Raw genomic sequence first — 10,836 nt, forward strand, 5'->3', positions numbered from 1 at the left:
TGGAGATGCATTCATTTTAAGTATGAATGAAGTGAACGTAGCGGTAATTGTAGGAAAATATAACCTGTGATTTAACATACATGAAGCAAAATCTTCAAGCTATCTAAGGAAAACGCAAATACCGTGTGACTAATTATGAGAAATATGTGTTCAAAGGAAAACCATTATATTTGTAATTAACCTGCAGATTCTCTAGACTATGATTAATTGAGCAAAAAGTTGTACTTACTTGAAGGGGGGTACCCTGAATCTAAAAAAATAAAATAATAGTGTTTGTATTTGAACACAATGTAAATGCATATTGCACATAATGAACTATTTTAAGCCGGCGAATTTGTCAATATAAACATTTGACATTTCAAAATTTTGATGCAGGAGAAAGATTTGTTATATTTAAGGTCGCCTCGAGTTTGTTGCCTGCATTAAAAGTAATTGTTCTTTTCTTTATTTTATTCCGCATTTATTGAATCATCTATTATACACGAATAACATTGTATTGAAAAGATATTTGAGTTTTAATGGGTTTTTTTAAATTCTTGTTTTAATCTTTAACCAATTTCACAATCTCGCTTTAAAAAAAGACCAATTAAGGTCACAAACAAAAACTAAGAGAATCGCATTAACCCAAGAAGGAACAAGACTGGGTCTTCTGGTTCTAGTTCTTTGTTTAGATTATATAACTGGTGTTTGTTTAAACTTGTCAGAAAACATATGTAATGGAGATGCATTCATTTTAAGTATGAATGAAGTGAAACTTGCTGTAGTTGTAGCAATGTGTAGGAAATTATAACCTGTGATTTAACATACATGAAACACAAATCTTCAAGCTATCTTAGGAAAACGCAAATACCGTGTGACTAATTATGAGAAATATGTGTTCAAAAGAAAACCATTAAACCTATTGGTAATCAACCTGCAGATTCTCTAGTATGATTAATTGAGCAAAAAGTTGTACTTACTTGAAGAGGGATCACCTAAATCTAAAAAAATAAAATAATAATGTTTGCATTTGAACACAAAGTAAATGCATATGGCACATAATAAACTATTTTTATCCGGCAAACTTGTCAATATGAACATTAGACCGTTGTTTTTCTCGTTTGAATGGTTTTACACTAGTAATTTTGGGGTCCTTTATAGCTTGTTGTTCGGTGTGAGCCAAGGCTCCGTGTTGAAGGCCGTACAATGATATATAATGGTTTTCTTTTTTTAAATTGCTTTTTTTGGATGGAGAGTTGTCTCATTGGCACTCACACCAGATCTTCCTATATCTATTTGATATTTCAAAATTAGATGCCGGAGGAAGATCTGTGAATTTAAAGATTGACTCGACTTTGTTGCCTGCATTAAAAGTGATTTTTCTTTTCTTTATTTTTTCCGCATTAATTTAATCATATACTATACACGATTAACATTGTACTTAAAAGATATTTGAGTTTTAATGGGTTTTTTTTAAATTCTATGGAATGATGGAGGTAAATTTTTTTTAGCTAATTTGTGTTAACGAAATCAAAGACTACACAATTTACCAGTAATACATAGGTTACTTTCGTTAAAATCCGAAACGTCACAATATTCGCGGGCATAACACACGAGTTGTGAAATATACACACCGAAAGATGGTCCAAAAGTAAACATCACCGTACATAAAAAAAACAAGTTCAAAATTCCTCTAGTTTTAACCATTTCTATCGTGTCAATGAGGTTTACGCTTTTGAAATGATTGTCTGATATAATGCCGTAAGTTTTATGCCAACAGGTGGCAAACATAGACAAGGTCTTGTGTTAATCTCTAAAACTGTGCACTTGATACATGAAATTTTGGAGATTGATCGCCCCGATTTTCAACAGTTTGTTTTTCCACACAAAGTTTAATAGTATGACAGTGGGAATTCATACTTATTGAAATTTGTTCTCAAAAGGGTGTGTTCTAGAAAAATATAAGTAAAAACAAACTCATCCTAGAGAGCGGCAACTTATTCTCGAACAGTATGGCAACTTGCTAGTTTTATAATATTTATATGCCATACTTTTTTGTTTTAATTTTCCGACTTACACATCTGATAAAAATGCAATTTGCTTGAGCATGTTGAGTGACGGCATTGTAGATTATGGTATACCCAATAGTATGCTTAAAAATTGTATTAGATTTAAACCATAAATACATGTTTTTTCCAGATGTATACATATCATGTCAATGTTTTACCCTTAAAAAAATAAAAATAAAATGCATGAATGTTCCGTAAATAAAATCTTTTAAATTGTTATTAACTTCTAGTATATTTTTGTTTATAGACAACATTACATCTCTTAGTTATATCCGGGTAAATTAGACATGCAAGGCAATGTTTTATGTAGTTAATGATGAATAAAACAATTAATTTTTTAAAGACTTTAAATTCATATTTCTATAAAACCAAATAAATGTTAAGTGACCAAATAGGTTGAGTTTTATACATTTATCAGTTTCAAAACAGATAATGTGGTTTTGAAAACATGGTAGCCGCATATTGCTATAGCTGTTAATCCAATTTTTTGTCTCACTTGTATTGATTTATATAATTTCAATCGACACACTATAAATAAGTAAAAAGTTAGGCCACACAGCATAAACAACAGTCTTTTATTTTTGTTATCTTCAATAATAATAACCCAAAAAGCCATTGCATAGCATTTTCCATTTCGAAGTCAAAGTGAAGCCTTCAACACAGAACAAAACCGTTCACCTCACGGCAGGCTTAAGATGACCCCTATAACCGGTTTGATCGGAATCAAATGCAGATTGACCACAACTAAAATGCAGAACAAAGACGTTGTATTAATGGAACAAATCTGACAAAAAAATCCTTTTTTCCTTACAATAGTGTGTTCTATCCTGAATATGTACTCAATATTCCATATTGCTTAAAACAGCAGAACAATTTAGGAAATTTGAGGCCCCAGGGGGGAAACAGAGAAGATTGTCTACCCCCTGGGTCATAAAACACATAGTTTAACTTTTAAATGATTTGATTTTATGATTTAAAAGGTCTTTATATAGAAACCAATAGTTGTGCTTGGAAGTTATGCAAAAATCAGATGTTAGAAGTCATCTCTATAACATCTTAAGTGAATCCATACATTAGACTGGTATCTTCATACATACAACTATTGCAAATATGGCTTTGTTTTAACACTTCTCGTTAGCTTATATATTAGCTAATTTGTGTCAGATATATATGGTTACAGATGATACTGTTGTGACAAGAATTATAAACTGACCATTTAAGGCAAGAAATGTGAACTTTTATTGACAAATAGGCAAACAGTAAGATCACCTAAAAACCTTTTTTGATTCGAGCGTCACTGGTTGGTCTTTTGGAGACGAAACGCGCGTCTTGCGTGAATATAAAATTGTAATCCTGGTATCTATGATGAGTTTATTTGCAACCACTGGGTCGATGCCACTGCTGGTGGAGATTTATATCCCCGAGGGTATCACCAACCCAGTAGTCAGCACTTATGTGTTGACTTCAGTTATCATTGATATTTTCATAATTATAAATCAACTGTTGTCAAAACTTTGAAATTGTGAAAAACTAAGGTTTCTCTACCTCAGGAAAAGATTACCTTAGCTGTCTTAGGCAAAACTTTAAGGAACTTTCGGTCCTCAATGGTCTTCAACTTTGTACTTTATTTGGCCCTAAAAACATTTTTTGATTCGGGCGTCACTGATGAGTCTTTTGGAGACGAAACGCGCGTCTGGCGTGAATATAAAATTTTAATCTTGGTATCTATGATGAGCTTATTTGCAACCACTGGGTCGATGCCACTGCTGGTGGAGACTTATTTCCCCGAGGGTATCACCAGCCAAGTAATCAGCACTTGTGTGTTGACTTGAGTTATCATTGATATGTTCATAATTATAAATTAACTGTTGACAAAACTTTGAAATTTTGAAAAAGTAAGGTTTCTCTACCTGCGAAATAGATTACCTTAGCTGTATTTGGCAAAACTTTTAGGAATTTTCGGTCCTCAATGCTATTCAACTTTGTACTTTATTAGGCCCTAAAAACATGTTTTGATTCGAGCGTCACTGATGAGTCTTTTGGAGACGAAACGCGCGTCTGGCGTGAATATAAAATTTAAATCCTGGTATCTATGATGAGTTTATTTGCAACCACTGGGTCGATGCCACTGCTGGTGGAGATTTATTTCCCCGAGGGTATCACCAGCCAAGTAATCAGCACGTATGTGTTGACTTGAGTTATCATTGATATGTTCATAATTAAAAATTAACTGTTTTCAAAACTTTGAAATTTTGAAAAACTAAGGTTTCTCTTCCTCGGGAATAGATTACCTTAGCTTTACCACTGGGTCGATGCCACTGCTGGTGGAGATTTATTTCCCTGAGGGTAACACCAGCCAAGTAATCAGCACTTGTGTGTTGACTTGAGTTATCATTGATATGTTCTTATTTGGGCTTTCCATAAATATTTCTATTTATATTCCTAAATGTTTTCTAGAGTTTTCGGTTTCTCTTTTGTTTTGAGAAATATCATATATAAAAGTACATCTTTGAAGTATATTATTGACAACAATCTATATTACATAAAGACAAATATGCAAGTTAGAAAAGGGTTTACATTCGAGAACAACGAGAATTTACGACAGCTTGAAGAGGTCATGAAACGATTTCCTACTTAACTTATAAGGCCTCTTTACTATGAAAATCATACTTTTAATGTTATTAAGTATTATTTTTTCTATGATATTCAACTTAATTTTGAACATCCAACCGACTGTTCGCAGCCGGTCGGATATTGAATATTGAATATCGAATAACGAACCGGCTGCTAACTTCACATACATGTTTCTAGAAAACAATGTTTATGATGTTCATGGGATAACTTAGTTATGCACAAATCAAACAGACCTTCCGATTCTGAATAAAGATTTGCTTTTCTTGTTGTTATTGGTATTGTTAATATCTAGTTTATTCATAGACTTTGGATACATTAAAATAATAAAAAATTACTTTAAACTACTTTCTTAAACACAAGATACTGGTGCTGGTTAGATTTGTGAACGTGTCAACAGTGCGTAGTTTTCGTATTTCAATTAGTTAATGCATGATTTTGAAAGTAGTTTTTATTATTCCAGTAATCTACTTTGATCATTGCAGTAGAAGAACTTTTTTTTCTGAGACGATGAGGGAGCTGTTATTTTTATTTAATGTGGACAGGGAATTCCTCGATAGTTTGTTTTCATATAGAAATGCAATCTAGAAAGTAGATTAAAAAACAAATGAAAAATCAGTATCCACACCGGTTGCCAATGGAAAAAAACTGTTCTTGATTTTAATGTCCTAGAATAATTTTTATACAATTATATTAAATACAATTGATAATTTCTGTGTCATTTTGTCTCTTGCAGACAGTTGTCTCATTGGCAATCATACAATATCTTTCTTTTAATATAAGTGTTTTTTCATCGACAACCGAATAGGGAATACTTATTTTTCAATAAATTTTCAGTTTACCTTTTTAGAATGCATTTTTAGAAAAAAAAGAATGGGAAGTTGTTGATTAAAATGAACGAGAATAGTTCCCTTTTGTCACTCAACATGAAATCTCGGTTATCTCATCATCTCAAAATAAAAGTTTCGATATAACGATCGAAATAGATTATCCGATATTAATATATAATTTCAAAATCATACAATAACTAATTATAATATGCAATTACTAGTATTACACAAGTTAAGGAATATAACCACTCAAATAAAAACACTTATTTCAGAAATGCCATATCAACTTTGTTCGTAAATGGTCTGTGTGATTCAAGCTTTTATGAAAAATTTCATAACGAATCATAAACATAGTGTTCTAGAAACGTTGAAATCGTTATCAAATAAAACACTAGGGTAGTTTTTTTAAGCCGATATGCATTTCAATTCTTTTAATTTTATCATGATAAATAAAATGATCTCATGCATTAAATTATTTCTACAAAACAGCACAAACCGTTGAGTTACGTACCAACTCTACCGGATACGTAGCAATCGGAAAACCTCGAATAGAGCATTTGCATTATTAACGTACTTGCTGGCGTATCCGTATCGACGGATACGTATCGGGCAGATTTGTATAAAATAATAATCTAGCTCCGACCTCAATTAAAACTAAATTAATACTAAATGCATTATAAAATATCTTCATCGGGACCTACTTGACTTTATTAATCCTTTCTTCATAAACGTGTTATAAGATACGTCGATACGGATACGCCAGCAAATACTTGATTGATGCAAATGCTATAGTAGTACAAACCCGATAACACGTCGAATTCGGTTGTTCACTTTCGTGGACAGGGGGGGGGGCGGAATTGTAGTTACGACATTATAAACATATCCGCTATCATATGTGAAACGGATATTTCATAACGGTCAACCAACTCGTGTTGACGTGCATAACATGACTTCAACTTAATCATTTGAAACTCTTTGTTTAAATTATTCCATGTGAGCAGTAAACCACTATTAAGGAAAACATGATACAAACTACAAGCCTGGGAATATCGTATCAATTTGGAGTATAGACTTTGTATGCAGGCGCTGCTATAATGTTGCTAAATAGAAATAGGAAGTTCACAATTGGGAAGCTGAAATTATTCCTTGTGTCGTAAAGATTTGTTTTCAACCGACCCGCATTGTCAATTTATAGATGTATATCAGGATAGGAGGCATACTTAACTGTATTTGTTGTATCCTTTATCTGAAGTTTGATAGGAAAGATGCTTCAACATAGTCACCAAAATTTAATTATTTAGTGAGATAATTTCCTTTCTATTAGTTTTGAGTTAGGAATACTAAGGTAAAGTATGTATATAGCTAGTTTTAGTATACAGGGTTTGGGCACTAATAACATCCGTACTTCAACGCAATTATAAAAAGGAATTTAGGACAAGTGATAGATCTTGAAAAAGCCATTGACGAAAATAAGACTTAGAGTAACAGCCATATTTTTAAAACGAATATATAAAGAAAGAAGATGTGGTATGATTGACAATGACCCAACTCTCCACAAGAGACCAAAATGATACAAAAATCAACTAGTATAGGTCACCGTACGGCCTTCAACAATGAGCCAAGCCCATACCGCATAGTAAGCTATAAAAGGCCCCGAAATAACAATGTAAAACAGTCAAACGAGAAAAATAACGGCCTTATTCATTTAAAAAAATAACGAAAAACAAACATATATACTACCTGGGACATTATTATAACAGTACAAAACAAGAACGCACTATGAAAATCAGTTGAAAAAAGCTTAACTCATCCGATGGACAAAAATACAAGTGGACGTGGCCGGGTTCTTGTACATCCCAACAACACAAAGACACTAGGAACAGATCGCAGTTAACTGACAGCTAGTTCAAAGCCACAAACAAATAATAAAAAAAAATCATGCATATAAGACTAAATAAGAATGTATCGTGAAATTCTACTTCATGAATTAGAACATCCCTGTGGAATGTAGCAGACTTAGACCGTGTTCACATTGTGCTAAACTATGATGCCCTGTGTAGACAGTGTACCATGCTCTATGCACGTTAAGAACCGTTGTAATAAATCTTTAAGAGTTCCGTAGGTGGTATTAAGCACGGTCAACTTTCTGTCCCTATCCAATATACTCTGAGGGGACTCATTTTCCAACAACACTTCAAATTGCCTCGATTTTCATCTTGGACGGTCGCTATAACAAGACATACCTATAGTCTTTATTTTGATTTTGTTCTCATCTTGAACATGCCTGCTATATTTGTCACTGGACGTAAAGCAACTAACACTCATTCAATCAATCATTCGAAAAATTCGTTATCGAGACATACAATGACTCTCGTTGTCTCGAACGCGGTTGACTCGAAATTTCGGATAAGTCGAAGTTTTCATGTGATCCCGAACTTTGTTCCATATACATGTTTGTATTTCGACTCCTGATGAGTCGAAATTATATGAGTCGAAATTTCGGTTGAGTCGAACTTAATTTGCGGTCCTGAGGTTAACAAAAGCATTAAAAATTTATTATTTATATCGAACTAATACAAATATGTCAAAACAAAACCTCCGGGATTTAAATGGATTGCAGAGTTTATCTGACAATACACGTGTAATTAAATTTCCGCTCATTGACCATTGTAATTGATGATTATTTTATTGGCGCAAATGATAACTATAGTTTTGAAAATTAGGTGGCGCAAAAGAAGTATTGGCGCAATAAAGTTGTGGCGCAAATGAGTTACTTTATGGCGCAAAAAGATATCGCCCAATTGAATTATGACATGCTATTTCCACGAGTGTTTACCTAAGATCTTGTATATATTTTTTATAGATAATTAGTGATACATTGTTAATATTCATTGAAAAAAGTACTGAAAATGTTTATTAAACAATTGATCATGATTTACACTATTGAGCTTCGGTGTGTATAAAGTGAGGGTTAAGACTTCTGCTGATTATCACCTATACACTACTCAATCGGCGTCTTTAATATTGTTGTATTTTCTTTTGAAAAGAAAGAGAATTGAGGTGAAATAAAATGAAGAGAAATCTAAACTTTCTAAAATCTTTTGTATCCGAGAATAAACAATTTTGTCAACTTTAAACGACCTAAATAACGCAGAGAATCTCGAAATAATTATCTGGTCCGGCTGACTTCGAGATAACGAGAGTTGACTGTATTTATAACATTAAAGTTATCCAAATCAATAGAACTATTTGCATAAGGTACAGACAATTGTCTTCGTGGGACAGTACTGTTGTATCTATTGCTTTTAAAAAAGGCGGGATTTATTTATTGTACACTCCTTGTTGGTTCCTCCCGCTTCTCATTTTCATTGAAGGAAACGATTTTTTTCTTATTTCCCTCCGGAAACAATGCCCCTCTCCCCATTAGAAAATTAACAGGTGTGTACCCAACAGAACCCAATTGTACAGAGATTTTTTTTAATTCAATGCTAATGAGTTTATGTGTATATTTAGTGTGAACATTTATCATTTTCAGGTAATAAAAACTGATGTGCAGACGAGAAGACATTCATTAATGGGCATCCATTGTAAACTACATTTATCTTGTTGAAAACAGGTTTTACAGTTTGCGACATATTTTTATAAATCGATAAAATTATCTATACATATCAGGAATATACAGACAAGCTATCTACATGTTTCTGAATTGATTTGAAAAATAATTTCGTTTTCATTTTGTCCAATTTAGCAACAAATTCACAAAGCTGGTAGATTATCTCTTACCTGTAAAACAAGTACCACTGGCTTTTGTTTTTTTGTTTTTTTACAATTAGCTTGCAGTCATTTATAGCATATCCAGTCCATTTGCAGACTATTTTATATATATGGACAGATGTAATTGAAATGTTCATATTAAACAGTACAGAATTAACTGAAATGTCAGAAAATTGATCAAAAGACTGAACCTGAACTATTACCTATAGTTGTTTACATCCACTTCAATCGAACTTTGGTTGATAATTGTCTCATTGGAAATGATACTTTCTCCTTTTTTTCCTATCGTACATTTGAAAAACACCTTTCATTTTGTGAGTCAGTCAATAAATTAAGGTTTACCTGTTGTGGCCGTCTAAAGTTTTTATTAAATGATCTGTGAATTGTTTATTTTGTTGGTTTATTTCACTCTTGGAGTTATAATTTGATTGTCTCACTCTGTGTAGCAATCTAACGATTCCTTTGCATTGACTTGATCATGCATAACGTTATTACTGCCGTTTTTAAACCACCAGATCCGGATGATTAGTAAATGTAGCTCTCACTCCTCATAGTACTTTCATAATCAACATGTTAAAATTAGTTAGCATATTGTCATGTTTTAATGTTCAGAAGCTTTATTTATACCTTCATTGGCACTCTTACCAAATCCTCTTATATCTATTGTTGTTTGATACTTGTGTTAATATGAGCGACATTGCCTCCTGTTCGGACCAATAAAACGATCATCATTTTATTACCAAGCTACACGGAGTTTCAAATAAACTGTTTCTTCTATCATACTGCTAATGGCTTTGGAAAATTTCTATCCAATTTTATCTATACGGAATCGCAGTGTTTATATAAAAGACATAAAGTCTACCGGAAAAAGAAAATTCATCCAAAAGACTTTCATTCAATTGTCAGTAAACGACTAACAGAACAGCTAAGTTATTGATTTCACATATATAGCAGGTATTTATCCAAATTAAATAGTTATAGACAGGCTAAACTAAGAGAGGAAAAGTGTGTCCTTTACATTTCATGGTGCACCTCACTTTCTAAAATGTGACGAATTGAGTCAACCAGATGAGGGTGAATCCATAAGAGATCTTCGAACGCATCTAATTGATTATAGGATAAAATGCTTTGTTTGAGGATTCAGATGTGTATACTGGGATTATTAACTCACAAACTGACTATTTTGAAAGTTAGTGAGTCAGTATCACAGTTACACCTCAATAACATTTTCCAAAGAAAAACACTTCACACGTTAGTTGTAACTCTAAATTCAAACATGTGTCATTTTTTTTTTTTTTTTATTAATTCCAATTTTTCATGAACTGGAGGGTTCCAATAACATGTTCGTGCATTGTAATACATAAAAAAAAATTAGACATGAAATGTACCAAAATTTGACTCTCTTATTTGATCTTCGAAAATTGTTTTGTTTTCAATTAAGCCGTTAGTTTTCTCAAATGAATTGTTACACAGCTTTCATGTCCGGGCCTTTAAAAATCGACTATATGGTATGAATTTACTCATGTTGAAGACCGTATGGTTGCCTAGCTATA

This window comes from Mytilus edulis, chromosome 5, assembly GCF_963676685.1.
Source record: "Mytilus edulis chromosome 5, xbMytEdul2.2, whole genome shotgun sequence".
Lineage (NCBI taxonomy): Eukaryota > Metazoa > Mollusca > Bivalvia > Mytilida > Mytilidae > Mytilus > Mytilus edulis.